The following is a 13,828-nucleotide window of genomic DNA, read 5'->3' as shown; positions in this document are numbered from 1 at the left end:
GTTTTATCTGAATTTAAAAGCAGGAAATTAGAGGTCATCCAGGTCTTTATGTCTGTAAGACATTCCTGCAGTTTAACTAATTGGTGTGTGTCCTCTGGCTTCATGGATAGATAAAGCTGGGTATCATCTGCGTAACAATGAAAATTTAAGCAATGCTTTCTAATAATACTGCCTAAATAAAATTGGTCCTAGCACAGAACCTTGTGGAACTCCATAATTAACCTTAGTCTGTGAAGAAGACTCCCCATTTACATGAACAAATTGTAATCTATTAGATAAATATGATTCAAACCACTGCAGCGCAGTGCCTTTAATACCTATGGTATGCTCTAATCTCTGTAATAAAATTTTATGGTCAACAGTATCAAAAGCAGCACTGAGGTCTAACAGAACAAGCACAGAGATGAGTCCACTGTCTGAGGCCATAAGAAGATCATTTGTAACCTTCACTAATGCTGTTTCTGTACTATGATGAATTCTAAAACCTGACTGAAACTCTTCAAATAGACCATTCCTCTGCAGATGCTCAGTTAGCTGTTTTACAACTACCCTTTCAAGAATTTTTGAGAGAAAAGGAAGGTTGGAGATTGGCCTATAATTAGCTAAGATAGCTGGGTCAAGTGATGGCTTTTTAAGTAATGGTTTAATTACTGCCACCTTAAAAGCCTGTGGTACATAGCCAACTAATAAAGATAGATTGATCATATTTAAGATCGAAGCATTAATTAATGGTAGGGCTTCCTTGAGCAGCCTGGTAGGAATGGGGTCTAATAGACATGTTGATGGTTTGGAGGAAGTAACTAATGAAAATAACTCAGACAGAACAATCGGAGAGAAAGAGTCTAACCAAATACCAGCATCACTGAAAGCAGCCAAAGATAATGATATGTCTTTGGGATGGGAGATATCTCTTCTCCCTTTTCATAACCTCTCATTAAATGCCGTATCATCTCTCTGTAATGTTTCCTAAAACAGCTATCTCCCATGACATAATTATTAGCATTCTCCTAAGGCACCACATCTTCAATAACTGCAGCCTCCTCTTGATGTTGTATACCTTATACTCTTACCTTACATCTATCTATAGGCTAACCTAGAAAACATATAACAGCTCAACAGACTTAATTTCAAGTGAATGCTGATGTTTCTTCTCATGAATTATTTATAAAACCAAACTTTGCCTTTATCAGTTCTTCTTTTGGTGTCTTCACCTGCCTTCTCATCTTCAGTTATTGTGTTCCCAAGGAACTGATGTTGCTTGAGACCTTTATTTTTTACCTCCGCCAACAAAATTGGGTAGAGGTTATGTTTTTGCCTTGTTTGTTTGTTTGATTGTTTGTGAACAGCCTGAGAATTGTTTTTACAGAGGATTCATTATCTGATAGGCAAGAACTGATTCAATTTTCAAGTTCATAGGTCAAAGGTCAAAGTCAGGAAAAAATCTTTGAAAATTGGAAAAATCCGTGTCCTTTGAACAAATTCTCAAAAATTCATAACTCTGTCAAAAAAGATTGAATATTTGAGAGCAGTATGTAGGATGGTATCCTTTATCGATTGATAAAGTTTGATCCGGTGTCACCGACCAAACGGTGCTCCCTAAAAATCGGTCCGCCCTGCCTTCACTTTGCATGCGTCATTTCAGAGCTCAGCAGCATCATTTCTGAGCATTGCCAGCGTTTCACTGATTAATACCTTGTTTCTGCTTAAAACGTCACTCCAGTCATCATCTGTCTCAGTGACAGTACAGTGAGGAAAATAAGTATTTGAACACCCTGAGATTTTGCACGTTCTCCCACTTAGAAATCATGGAGGGGTCTGAAATTTTCATCTTAGGTGCATGTCTACTGTGAGAGACATAATCTAAAAAAAAAAAATCCGGAAATCACAATGTATGATTTTTTAATAATTTATTTGTATGTTACTGCTGCAAATAAGTATTTGAACACCTGTAACAATCAATGTTAATATTTGGTACAGTTGCCTTTGTTTACAATTACAGAGGTGAAACATTTCCTGTAGTTTCTCACCAGGTTTGCACACACGCAACAGGGATTTTGGTCCACTCCTCCATACAGCTCTTCTCTAGATCTTTCAGGTTTGGAGTTTCAGCTCCCTCCAAAGATTTTCTATAGAGTTCAGGTCTGCAGACTGGCCAGGCCACTCCAGGACCTTGAAATGCTTCTTACGGAGCCCCTCCTTAGTTGCTCTGGCTGTGTGTTTGGGGTCATTGTCATGCTGGAAGATCCAGCCATGACCCATATTCAATGCTCTTACTGAGGGAAGGAGGTTGTTTGCCAAAATCTCGCAATACATGACCCCATCCATCCTCCCTTCAATACGGTGCAGTCGTCCTGTCCCCTTTTCAGAAGAGCACCCCCAGAGTATGATGTTTCCACCCCCATGCTTCACGGTTGGGATGGTTTTCTTGGGGTTGTTCTCATCTCTAAACATGGTAAGTGGAGTTGATTCCAAAAAGCTCTATTCTGGTCTCATCTGACCACATGACCTTCTCCCGTGCCTCCTCTGGATTATCCAGATGGTCACTGGTGAATTTCAAACGGGCCTGGACATGTGCTGGCTTGAACAGGGGGACCTTACTGCCCTGCAGGATTTTAAACCATGACAGCATCATGTGTTACTCATGTAATCTTTGTGACTGTGGTACCAGCTCTCTTCAGGTCATTGACCAGGTCCTCCTGTGTAGTTCTGAGCTTTCTCTGAATCATCCTTACCCCACAAAGTGAGATCTTGCATGGAATCCCAGACCGAGGGAGATTGACAGTCATCTTGTGTTTCTTCCACTTTCTAATAAATAATCATAACAGTTGTTGTCTTCTACCAAGCTGCTTGCCTGTTGTCCTGTAGTCCATCCCAGCCTTGTGCAGGTCTACAGTTTTGTCCCTGGTGTCCTTAGACAGCTCTTTGGTCTTGGCTGTGGTGGACAGGTTGGAGTGTGATTGATTGAGTGTGTGAACAGGTGTCTTTTATACAGGTAACAAGTTCAAACAGGTGCAGTTAATACAGGTAAAGAGTTCAGAATAAGAGGGCTTCTTAAAGAAAAATTAACAGGTCTGTGAGAACCAGAATTCTTGCTGGTTGGTAGGTGTTCAAATACTTATTTGCAGCAGTAACATGCAGTAAATTATTAAAAAATCATGCATTGTGATTATTTTTAGATTATGTCTCTCACAGTGGACATGCACCTAAGATGAAAATTTCAGACCCCTCCATGATTTCTAAGTGTGAGAACTTGCAAAACCACAGGGTGTTCAAATACTTATTTTCCTCAGTGTATCTGAAGCTTTTGTACAACAATCATTTCCACATAATTTCATAATAAAAGAGGGCGGACCGATCAGCTGCAGCCGCTCCTACGTCAGTTCAGCATGTCAGTGTAACGACTCATTCAAATAACTTATACTTTTCTTAATTTGATGTACTGGATGTTTGTAGATGCTTTCAGAGAAAACCTGTTACATGCACTACTGACAGCAAACTGATCTGTATGTACAGAACGCAGAGATTGTAATTGTGATTGTGATCAGTGGTATATTAAAAGCTTTGTTTTAATGGTTCTCTGGCTTTACACACACAGTTATTTTGAGTAAATATTTAGAAACACTTTAGCTGTCACCCATCACAGCATGCAGAGAATTCACCCTCAGGTCTGAACCTAATTAGACTCTACTTTTCACCTTCTTTTACCCTGACCTGATGTTCTCACTGCAGGATGGCTTCTGCACTGAACAAAAATATCAATGCAACACTTTTGTTTTTGCTCCCATCGTTCATGACCTGAACTCAAAGATCTAAAACATTTTCTATATACACAAAAGACCTATTTCTCTCAAATATTGTTTACAGATCTGTCTAAATCTGTGTTAGTGAGCACTTCTCCTTTGCCGATATAATCCATCCCACCTCACATATGTGTGAGGTGGGATGTGTGTGGCATATCAAGATACTGATTAGACAGCATGATTACTGGTGTGCCTTAGGCTGCTCACGCCTTAGGCTGGTCACAGGTGTGCCTTACACTGGGTGGATTCAAGTGGTAACCTTGAATGGTCTCGGTTGAAGCCCATCAGGCAGAAGAAAAGGTTGCAGTTCCTTGACTGTCCACTTGAGGCTGGCGTCCCTGGTAAAGTCGACTCCAGGTGCTGGAAAGGAGGGTTCGGCCACTAGTCGATCCTCAGATTGAAGAGGAAAAATGTGGATGCCATCCTGGTCGTGGAACAACTGACCAGCTCTTCACTCTCACAAGTGTGCCTAGGAGTATGCCCATCCAGTCTACATGTGTTTTGTGGACTTTGAGAAGGCCTATGACTCACAATTTGGCACTTCCTGTTTCAATGTACACTTGCCACTGAATTCTCACGAGATTCCATAAGATCTTGTCTATTGTTAATTCAGGAAGTGTCGATCCAGGAAGTGTTCAACATTTGACAATTCCTGCTTCACTGTGGACTCAAAATTTGGCAATTTCTGTTTGGGACTCAGTGTACCATGAGTGAGCTTTGCACCGCTGCGCGTGGTCTTCTCTTGTATACGGCCTGTATACAAGGATCTGTCACCCATCACAGAACGATATGTATAAAGCGTATCTGTCAACATCTGAAAACTGACTTCTGCTGAACGTGTCGTATTGTGCACTAATATATGAAATGCTCTATTTACCTAATCTAGTTATGGTATGTCAACCAGTCCAACAAAACATGGGTGTTTTAATGGGAAACTTTAATTGTAAGAATATTACACATTGCTTTTCCCATTAAAATGATCAGCTTTTGTAGATCTGGTTTACATATTCTGATTCTGATTCTGACATATATTTATAGCATATAATTTTTTAATTAATTAATACAACATCTCATTGTTAGATTGTATTATTTCCACTTTTGATGCATAGGTTTTTTTAAGCCACTGTGTAGCTGTAAGCCACTCGCTTTATACTGTATTAACACTGTATATACATAATTTTATGCAGTCTTTCATTCACATGATTTTTTTCTATTCTTTTTTTTCTCCTGTCCTTTTGGGTCATTTTTCTGTGCCATCTGCACTGGTTTACATCCACAGTCTAGCAGGTGGCTTCCTCAGTCAGCTTCACATAACAGTATATGAAGCAGATCACACGCTTTGCAGTTTACCACAGAGCTGCAGCTGTGCCGCCTCTCCTCCCACAGACACCTGCTATAAACATTCACAACCCCCAAAGCATTCTTTTCTATCAGTTACCCTACAGTCACATTAGCTACAAGCGACAGCAATCGACAGAGGCAAAGCTGTGACTTGCCATTCATTTTCAAACAGAGTGGGTGTTTCACAGTGGCAAGAGACAATGGCTGCTCTGCAGCCACCTAGGTGGGGCCAAAATAGACCAGAAGTCTAGTTTAAATTTGATTACATTAGATCGAACTTTATTGATCCCTTGGGAAGACTCCCTTAGGGAAACTGAAGTACCAGAAGCATTGTATAGCAGCACACAGGGTAAGAAGCACACAGAGTATCAAAAGTGAAAGTAAAAAAGAAAAACAGTTTGCAAATATAAATGCACAATATAAATACCAGACACACTGATTAATGCTGGTTTACTGGCTACTATACTGTTCCTCTTATTGTCATTCCCATCTTCTGTCTTCCTGTTATTTCTCCTCCCCCTGAGTGAGGAGTTGTACAGTCTGATGGCCTGAGGGACAAAGGAGTTTTTCAGTGTAAAACAGGGAAAAAGAGTGGTTGGTCTGGTTATCTCAATAAAGTTGAAAATATTGAGGGTGCTCTTGGAAAAAGCGGATACCAGATAACAAAAACAAATGCAGTCCAGGCACTCTAAAAATATTTCAGGCTGTTTGTCCTGCACTTGTGAAGGAGCAGTCTGTGACTGAAGAGGCTCCTCTGGTTGCTGATGACGGTGTGCAGAGGGTGACTGGCATCATCCATAATGTCCAGCAGTTTGTCTATTGTTCTCTTCTCTGCCACCGTCACCAGAGAGGACAGCTTCATGCCAACCACAGAGCCAGCCCACGTGATCAGTTTGTCCAGCCTGGACGTGTCCTTCTTGGATGTGCTGCCAACCAGCACACCACGGTGTAAAAGAGGACGCTGGCTACTACAGATAGAACAGAACATCCACAGGAGTTTCCTGCAGATGTTAAAATGACCACAACCTCCTCAGAAAGTACAGCCTGCTCTGTCCCTAAGGTTACATGATAATGCCTTTTAAGAAAATCTACATTTTTCAAATTGCTCATATTTGCTCGTCTTTGCATAAATGAAAATTATATTGTAAATCAGAGATCACTGCTGTTTTTAACTTTGATCTTTTTAACTACTTTTTCTGCAGCAAAGCATTTTTGCATGACAAAGCTTTTGTTTATTCTGTCAAGATGTGTGTTGCATGTTTTTACAGTGTTCTTATGGTGTCCTTTTGTTGTTTAAAGACATTAATGTGTACTTTTTTATTATCTAAATCTATACCCCTAGTTATACATATACACACACACACACAAACTCCCAAAACAAAGCTACACATTGCCTAGAATTTTTTTTGGTGCTTTGCACTCTTTATTATGTGTTTCCAGGCTTGTCCAAAGCCTAGGCTTATACTTTCCAGAATATAGTAATTAAATAGCTGTAGGCACGTCACCTCAGTGTTAACATGATAACTACTACAACTGTCTTGTAACAAATTAAAATGGCACATAATGAGGATAAACTCACTGCAAACACAAAGCAACTTTGTTCTGACCAAGCAATATTTCATGAACGAACGTGTCTGCCACCTGCTGGGTAGTTAGTGGATGATGGATTAAGGGCAGGCGTTATTTGTTTTAAAAGGGATAATGTATATAAATTAGACTGAGCACTTGAGTCCATCATATAAATGTGTGAGGGTTAGCAATGCAAGGCAGGTCAGGGAAGTTATTTTAAACCCCTGCAGGTATGTTTATGGTTCAAGCATGCAAAAAAAAAAAATGTATCACATGGTAGAGAACCAAACACACACACACACACAGAACATACTGGCACTGAAGCACAAATAACTGATAAAGGGATGATATAGCATGTCATCAGACAAAGGAATATCAGCACATTCATTCATTCATTTCCTATAACCACTTATTCCATTTAAGGGAGACGGAGGGGCTATAGCCTATCCTAGCAGTCACTGGGGAGCAGGTGGCCGTACACCCTGCACAGGCCACTACTCTATTGCGAGCCATATATAGAGAGACACATTCACACACTCACTCACACCTCCTATCAATTTAAAGTCTCCAAGTCAACCTGCATGTCTGAGGAAGCCACAGCATCCAGGGAGAACCCACAAAACACTGGGAGAACACGCAAACTCCACACAGAAAGACCAGGTAGGAAAGGAGAACCCAGGACCTTTGTGCTGTGATGTAACACCACTAACTACTAAACCACCATGCCGCCCAGAATAAGCACATAGAAGGCACAAATGTACAAACACTAAGAAGAGCACACATAACAACAATAAGTAAAAATAAAGGGTTCCTTGTCAGTGAGTGACAGACTGTGTTTAAGTCAGGGAAGTAAACTGTTACTTTCCAATTTCTTTTGAAATAACCTGGTCAGATCTTCACCCAGTCCTGCAGAAAGGATTTTCTATGAAACCAGAAAAAGAGAGATGGTCAATTTAGCTACACTCTGAATGGGACCTAGAAATTTACGAAAGGAGATATTTACCAAACCAGAAAGCTAAACCAGACGGTATGGTGGTGTAAGTGGCTTGCATGCTTACTGCCTCCCATCAAGGAAATCCCTGGTTCAAGGCCAGCTGTGCTCCATGTTCTACTCATCAGGAGTCACATCAGAAAGGCAGCCTCCATAAAACATGCGCCAAAGCAACATTTGGATCCATACAGGATCCGCTGCGATGACCCCGTATAAATTAAATAAATTAGTTTTGAGAAATAAACTGTTACTTTTTGATTGATTCACAACAGTTACGCTTTGGCACTCAAATAACACAGTCATGTATCCTCACAGTCCTTTGGAAAGGAATTTGTATCAATGTACATAGCTAAAGCAGGCACATCTTCATTCTCTCTCTGTCCGTCCTGCATTTGAAGTTATGTGAAGCTTGAAAATGAGCTTGTTTATCAGTCTTTGTTTTTTAATTTCCCAAGCTTAGGTCTGGTGACTACCAGGGGCACAGCTGAGTTTTTGTTAATACTTTGCTGTCAAGACAACAGAAATATTTTGTGGAAAGCTGATACCTCCACCTAAAAAAAAAAAAAAAAAAGGTGAAATGACATTCAGGGCTGGGTTTAAGCCCTGAATGGTAATCCTCAGAAAGGGGTTAACCCTGATCAAATAATATATAATCTAGGATTTAGACTGGACTACAGAGGAAACATTATTTCTCTACAGAAAATACAAATCTGGGCTTTAACATGGTGTCCAATAAAGCTCAGAGCTGCTTGTACTTTTATAAGTTGTATGCTCTTAGTGATATAAAATGTACCCAACACACTGCAGACAATCACCCATCTGCTCAATTCTTTTCCCTTTTTTTCCTCTTTTTTAATGGTTTTCAGATCTGAGTTATCTTTATCGTCCTGCTGCTGTTGCTCCTGTGTGATTAGGAGGAAAACTTGGATTAGTGATGATTTTGGTTTGAGAACAGGAAGTAGACTTTTACCACCTTAGAGTACTTACCGTCGTGGTCAGATCTGGTGCAGGAGCTCTGACGTAACAGCAGAGTGACTACAAGCACACATCACAGCATCAGTGTCTCTGATGTCAGCCCGTAAAGTGACAGATCTTGTGGGACTTTCTTTGAAGGCAACATGCTCGAGTAATTTAACCACGGCAGCATTTCAGATAACTCCAGACGCATACCAGCTGCTTTACTCAAGAGCTCAGACATCTGTCAAACTACATGGTAAATCACTCTCTTTATTAGGGTTCTAGGTTACAGTTAAAGTAAATTATTTTTCATCATACTTCTTCAAGCTTCTCTTGAATTGTTTTTCCTGATCTGTTTCATTGGGATAAAACTAGTTTTGAGTGGCTTCTAAAATAATGTTTACTGCTGCTTTAAGAATTAAACATGTTTTAAGTATATTTAAATCATGTATTGCCTTATTTTGAAGGGATTTTAAAAAGTAGTAGTCTTGGTAACCTCCAGAAGTAAAGTTTAGAAATGAAAGAAACTGTGAAGCCAATATGCGACTGATGTGATTTTTGATCATATGTGCTTTGTTCTGTTGAAAAAAAAATCTATATATATACAATGTTTGAGGTGTGGTCTTAACAGACATTCTTTTGTCACAATAGTGCCATGGAGGTTGGCTTTGCAAGGTAACAAGATATTTTTTAAAACAGCAATTGCATAGACGGGGTTTATTTCAAGAATGATTGGTGCAAAGCAGCAACAACAACAAAAACAAAAAATCCACACACACAGGGTTTTGGACTTTCTACCATCATTAGTGAAATAAATGCCATCTGAACAAGCACTATTTAAAAAGAATATCTTCAACAACATTAAGCAACAGCAGGTGGAGAGTGGGCAGACGAGGGCCACACCATCCACAACGAGAATGTTCATCACAGGTGTCTCTGAGGGGAGCTCCTGCTCCAGAGCAGTGCACCACCACAGACAACATGTGGTGTGCCGCGAATGAAATTCACCCAGTGGGGGCTGATAGGTGTGGTGGAGTGATCGTGTGTGTGTGTGTGTGTGTGTGTGTGTGTGTGTGTGTGTGTGTGTGTGTGTGTGTGTGTGTGTGTGTGTGTGTGTGTGTGTGTGTGTGTGTGTGTGTGTGTGAGTGAGTGAGTGACAGACAGAGAGAGATCGAGTGCAGCTCAAAATTTGACATGTCTGAATACTGAATGTAATAGGAATAACGTGTGTCAACATCTGACCTCATCATTCATTCCCCCAAGCCTTGTGTCATCTCAGTTGGAACTTGTCTGCATTTAGTTTAATGTTCTATTGTTTGCATTGGTTCAGAAACCATCTCAGTTTGTCATTATGGTCCCATTCAGCTGCTTCTGGTGTCTCATCTTGACCTGTGATCAGCACATCAGTGGTAATGTACAGACCTGGCAGATCCTCCAGAACTTGTGTGAGCGTTCTCTCAAAGATCTCTGGAGCTGTACTTATCTCCGTTGGCATCCTTAGTCAGCTATAGTGTCCAAAAGGGGTGGAGAATGTTGACTCCCCTTCTAGCTTGATATGCCAGAACCCATTTTTTACGTCACACAGTGTAAAAACCTTTTCTTTAGATAGGTCCAGAAGTATGTCCTCAGTTGTTGGTAATGGTAAGTTACTGTGTTTTATTGCTTGGATCAATACATAGTCTTGGTTTTCCATTCTGCTTTTTGTACTACAACCAGCCCACTAATCCAGTCTGTGCTGCTCTCCACTAGTGTCATGATTCCTGCAGTTGAAGTGGCTTTGACATGGGGACTGGAACATGTCTCTTTGGTAGCTTTACAGACTTCACAGTGCTGTCCACCTCTATTTTGTGTTGTCCCTCAAGACAACCGTTTCCTGTGAACACCTCTGCATATTCTCTTTTTATCTGCACTGTTTACATGCAAGCCTTTCTGAGATGACAATGCTATCGATTGCCATAATGTTCTCGTGCTGCACCTTTGTCCGTTTCATGGCCTTGCTGGCTCTTTTGCCAAGCAGGGGCACAGTGCCATCCTTGTTCACCACTTGAAACTCCAACTGGTCAAGTTTTTGGTTTCTTGGGTTGTGTAGATTTACATTGCATTTCCCCAGTGGCCTCAGTTTGGTTTTTTGATATATATTACGAGTACAGTCTTTGTGGTTTCAAGTCTTGTGCTGGAATTCAGTCAACTGATCTGGATAATATTACAGCTGGCACCACTGTCAGTTTGGAATTTTACTATCTCCTTATCCAGAAGCATGCCTGCAAAGAGCTGATTATCACTCCCTTTTCTAGTGTCCACTGCATTCACATTCTCTGTCCCTGTTTCAGTAACAAAGAGGATTTGTTAGTATTCATTCACTCTGACATTCGATAATATGCAAAAGTTTCATTTTCTTTTATTCTGGGCATGTTCTACATTTAGCTGAAAAACTATGCTATTTGCCACATTTTTTGCATTTCTTACCTTATGCTGGGCATTTAACTGTATTGCTTTTTTTCTGGTGTGCAGCTCCTCATGCTGCATGCATTTCCTCCACCATTGGTCTGGAGACAGCTTTACTGTGTCCAGCGTCATGTACTTCTCATGCAGCAGTCTCTCTCTCATCCCTACATCATTTAGTATGTTTTGGTCAGCAATTTCAGTTCTGTAACATACCTGTTAATAGTTTCACTGATCTGGTTTCTTGTTCATGCTAAGGTTGCAGTGGCGGTCAGACTTTTCAATTATGTCCTCCACCTTCCATGCATCTGCAGCTACGTTGACCATCAGTGTGTCCAGTAACTCTCTGCTGCTCTCGTCGACAAGATAACAAAACAGTTTTACCTTCCATCGCTGTCATCAAGTCCACATAAAGAACAGACTTGTCCCTCCAGGTCTTCTATATTTTTGCACGGTTGCAGAATTCAGGCACAGAGTTTGTAGCTGCTCCAATCTCTCCACGTTGCACGGCTCATTCGGGGTCCAAAGAACATCTTTCCCACCCTGTCGGAGTCACTGCTGCACAGTCATGCACCGTGCTCATTAGACAGACGACGTCCACTGCTGCTGCCACCATCTTATGTTCTGCTATATTATAAACTACTGTGACTACAGAATTCTTTGTTCTAACCCAGATGGGTGAATCATTTTATTCAACTCTGACAAGAACGACACATTGTTCCACTCTCCCCTGCATCTGTCTCACCTTTTTGTAACATAAACGTAAATAATAGTTCCTATTATTACAGTATGCTCTCCACTCAGATTGCAATAGCCAATCACAGCTTAGCCTTTCTGTCCATCATTTACCTGTATTTTGGCATGCTTGGCACCAGAAAGTTATGTTGGATCCAAAAGGATCCAAAAAGGCTAGGACCAAAAGTTTTATTGGATCAGTTCCCACTGGCCAATAGCGTTAGAGCTTACTGCCAACAGCTAGCCAATCAGAGCGCGGCATACGAAAGCCAGGAACTAGCTGACAGACGCTGGTTGAAAAAATGGCAACAAACATGTCAACAACAGTAGAAAATCATCTGCCAGCGAGGTTTGCTGAGTTCACAGAGGAGGAACTGGTGGAAATATTGAACTCCAAGGATGCCAAAAACACTAAGAAGACAAGCATGCTACTGACGTTTTAGAAGCATTCATTGCATCAAAATCGTCGATCACAGCAATTGGAGCTGACTCAATAAACACTGTCACTGGACAGAACTTGACAGGCAAGGGCTTGCAAAGTTGTTACGAAAATTTTTACAACAAAATAAATTGATCTAATTTACTTGACTCTTTGTTGCTTGCTTAATTTGGGAGTGGGGTGGAGAACATAACAATTGATGGATGGCAAGTCGTCCAACATAGAGAAATATTGGATTCAGAAAAGTTATATAATATTTATATATATAACTTTTCTTCATCCAATATTTCTCTATGTTGGACTCCTTACCATCCATTATTTGTATAATGTTCCTGAAGTGACGTCATATCCATGCTCTGCCTCAATGACAAGTATTGGAAAAGTAGGGCGTGGTTCTCCATCATTTGCATTCTGAGAAGCCAATCTTTGTCAACATTGCACCCAATGACTCAAAATTTCACACATTTTGGAAATGTTGGTTTCTCAGAATGCAAAAGATGGAGAACCACACCTACTTTTTCTGGGTCAGGCTTAAAACCTCTCAGAAGCCCCTCATAAGGGCCCCTTCACACACACTGTGACGTTTGGTCAACGTGCGCACTAAGCAGGAATTGTATGCAAAACATGTAGAATCGTACGTGCCTCTAAAGCCTCGTGCACACCACCGGCTGAAAGACAGAGTGTGCGCTGTGCGAACCCATCGCACCCTCTCGCGGAAGCCAAATTCCAGCTGACACGCACGAACGTCTAACACCGCTCGCATGGCAATTAGAAAATGTGTGGCCAGTCGCACTCTTGGCACAACAGCACTGCAGACAACCACTGTCGTACTTTCAGTGAAATTTGTTTAAGCTCCCCACGAGTGTAACTTTGCAACACACATACTGACATGAGTGTGTGCGCTCCACTCACAGGAGGCGTGGCTTCCGACAGGAGCAGCTGAGGGGATCTGTCGTTCTGGACATTCAAGCTGGACAACACCTACTGTGTTTGGACAGACATGGATTAACAACTGTCCACTGTTAGGTGTGTGTGTCTGATTGCTGTACTTACATGGACATAAATAAAAACTATATCTCCATGGCAACAAACTGCAGCAAGTGAGCATGCACACGGAGTGGACATTGACAGCCTGCCAGGTTGAAATGGACCGTCAGATCAGAACACGCAGCAGATGATCTGACCTTCACGTCACCCACGTGAGCTCTGTTCCACATGACGTGGTGTCTGTGCTGCGGCGCACCGTCCACAAGACATGCTTGTTGGGCAGAACATGGCTGACTGGACACACCGGACCAGTAGATGTGGACATCAGAGCACACTGCTTCTCATTCATGTCATTTCATGACCGTATGTCAGTGACCATGGGTCATCACCAGAGGAACAGACGGATCATACTTGTATTGCTCGCTTGATAAATGCGGTGTTTTATATGGTGTGTGTGTGGGGGGGGTTTGGAATACTTTCATGTCCTTCCTGATATGAGGCAGATTCCTGCAGCTTTCAATGGACAGTTCCGTAGTTCAGTGGTAAAGTTTCTGACTGGCAATCAGA

General features: G+C 41.3%; 1 protein-coding gene across 7 annotated transcripts in view; it reads left to right on the top strand.

Annotated features, from left to right (window-relative positions):
* cacnb2a (calcium channel, voltage-dependent, beta 2a) overlaps window positions 1-13,828 on the top strand; it is a 282,202-nt gene that overhangs the window by 108,455 nt on the left and 159,919 nt on the right. The gene's annotated exons all lie outside the window — the stretch shown is intronic.

The sequence above is a fragment of the Thalassophryne amazonica genome, chromosome 1 (assembly GCF_902500255.1).
Source record: "Thalassophryne amazonica chromosome 1, fThaAma1.1, whole genome shotgun sequence".
Classification (NCBI taxonomy): Eukaryota; Metazoa; Chordata; class Actinopteri; order Batrachoidiformes; family Batrachoididae; genus Thalassophryne; species Thalassophryne amazonica.
Note: the sequence above shows the minus strand (reverse complement) of the source record. Positions and strands in the feature narration are given on the sequence as shown.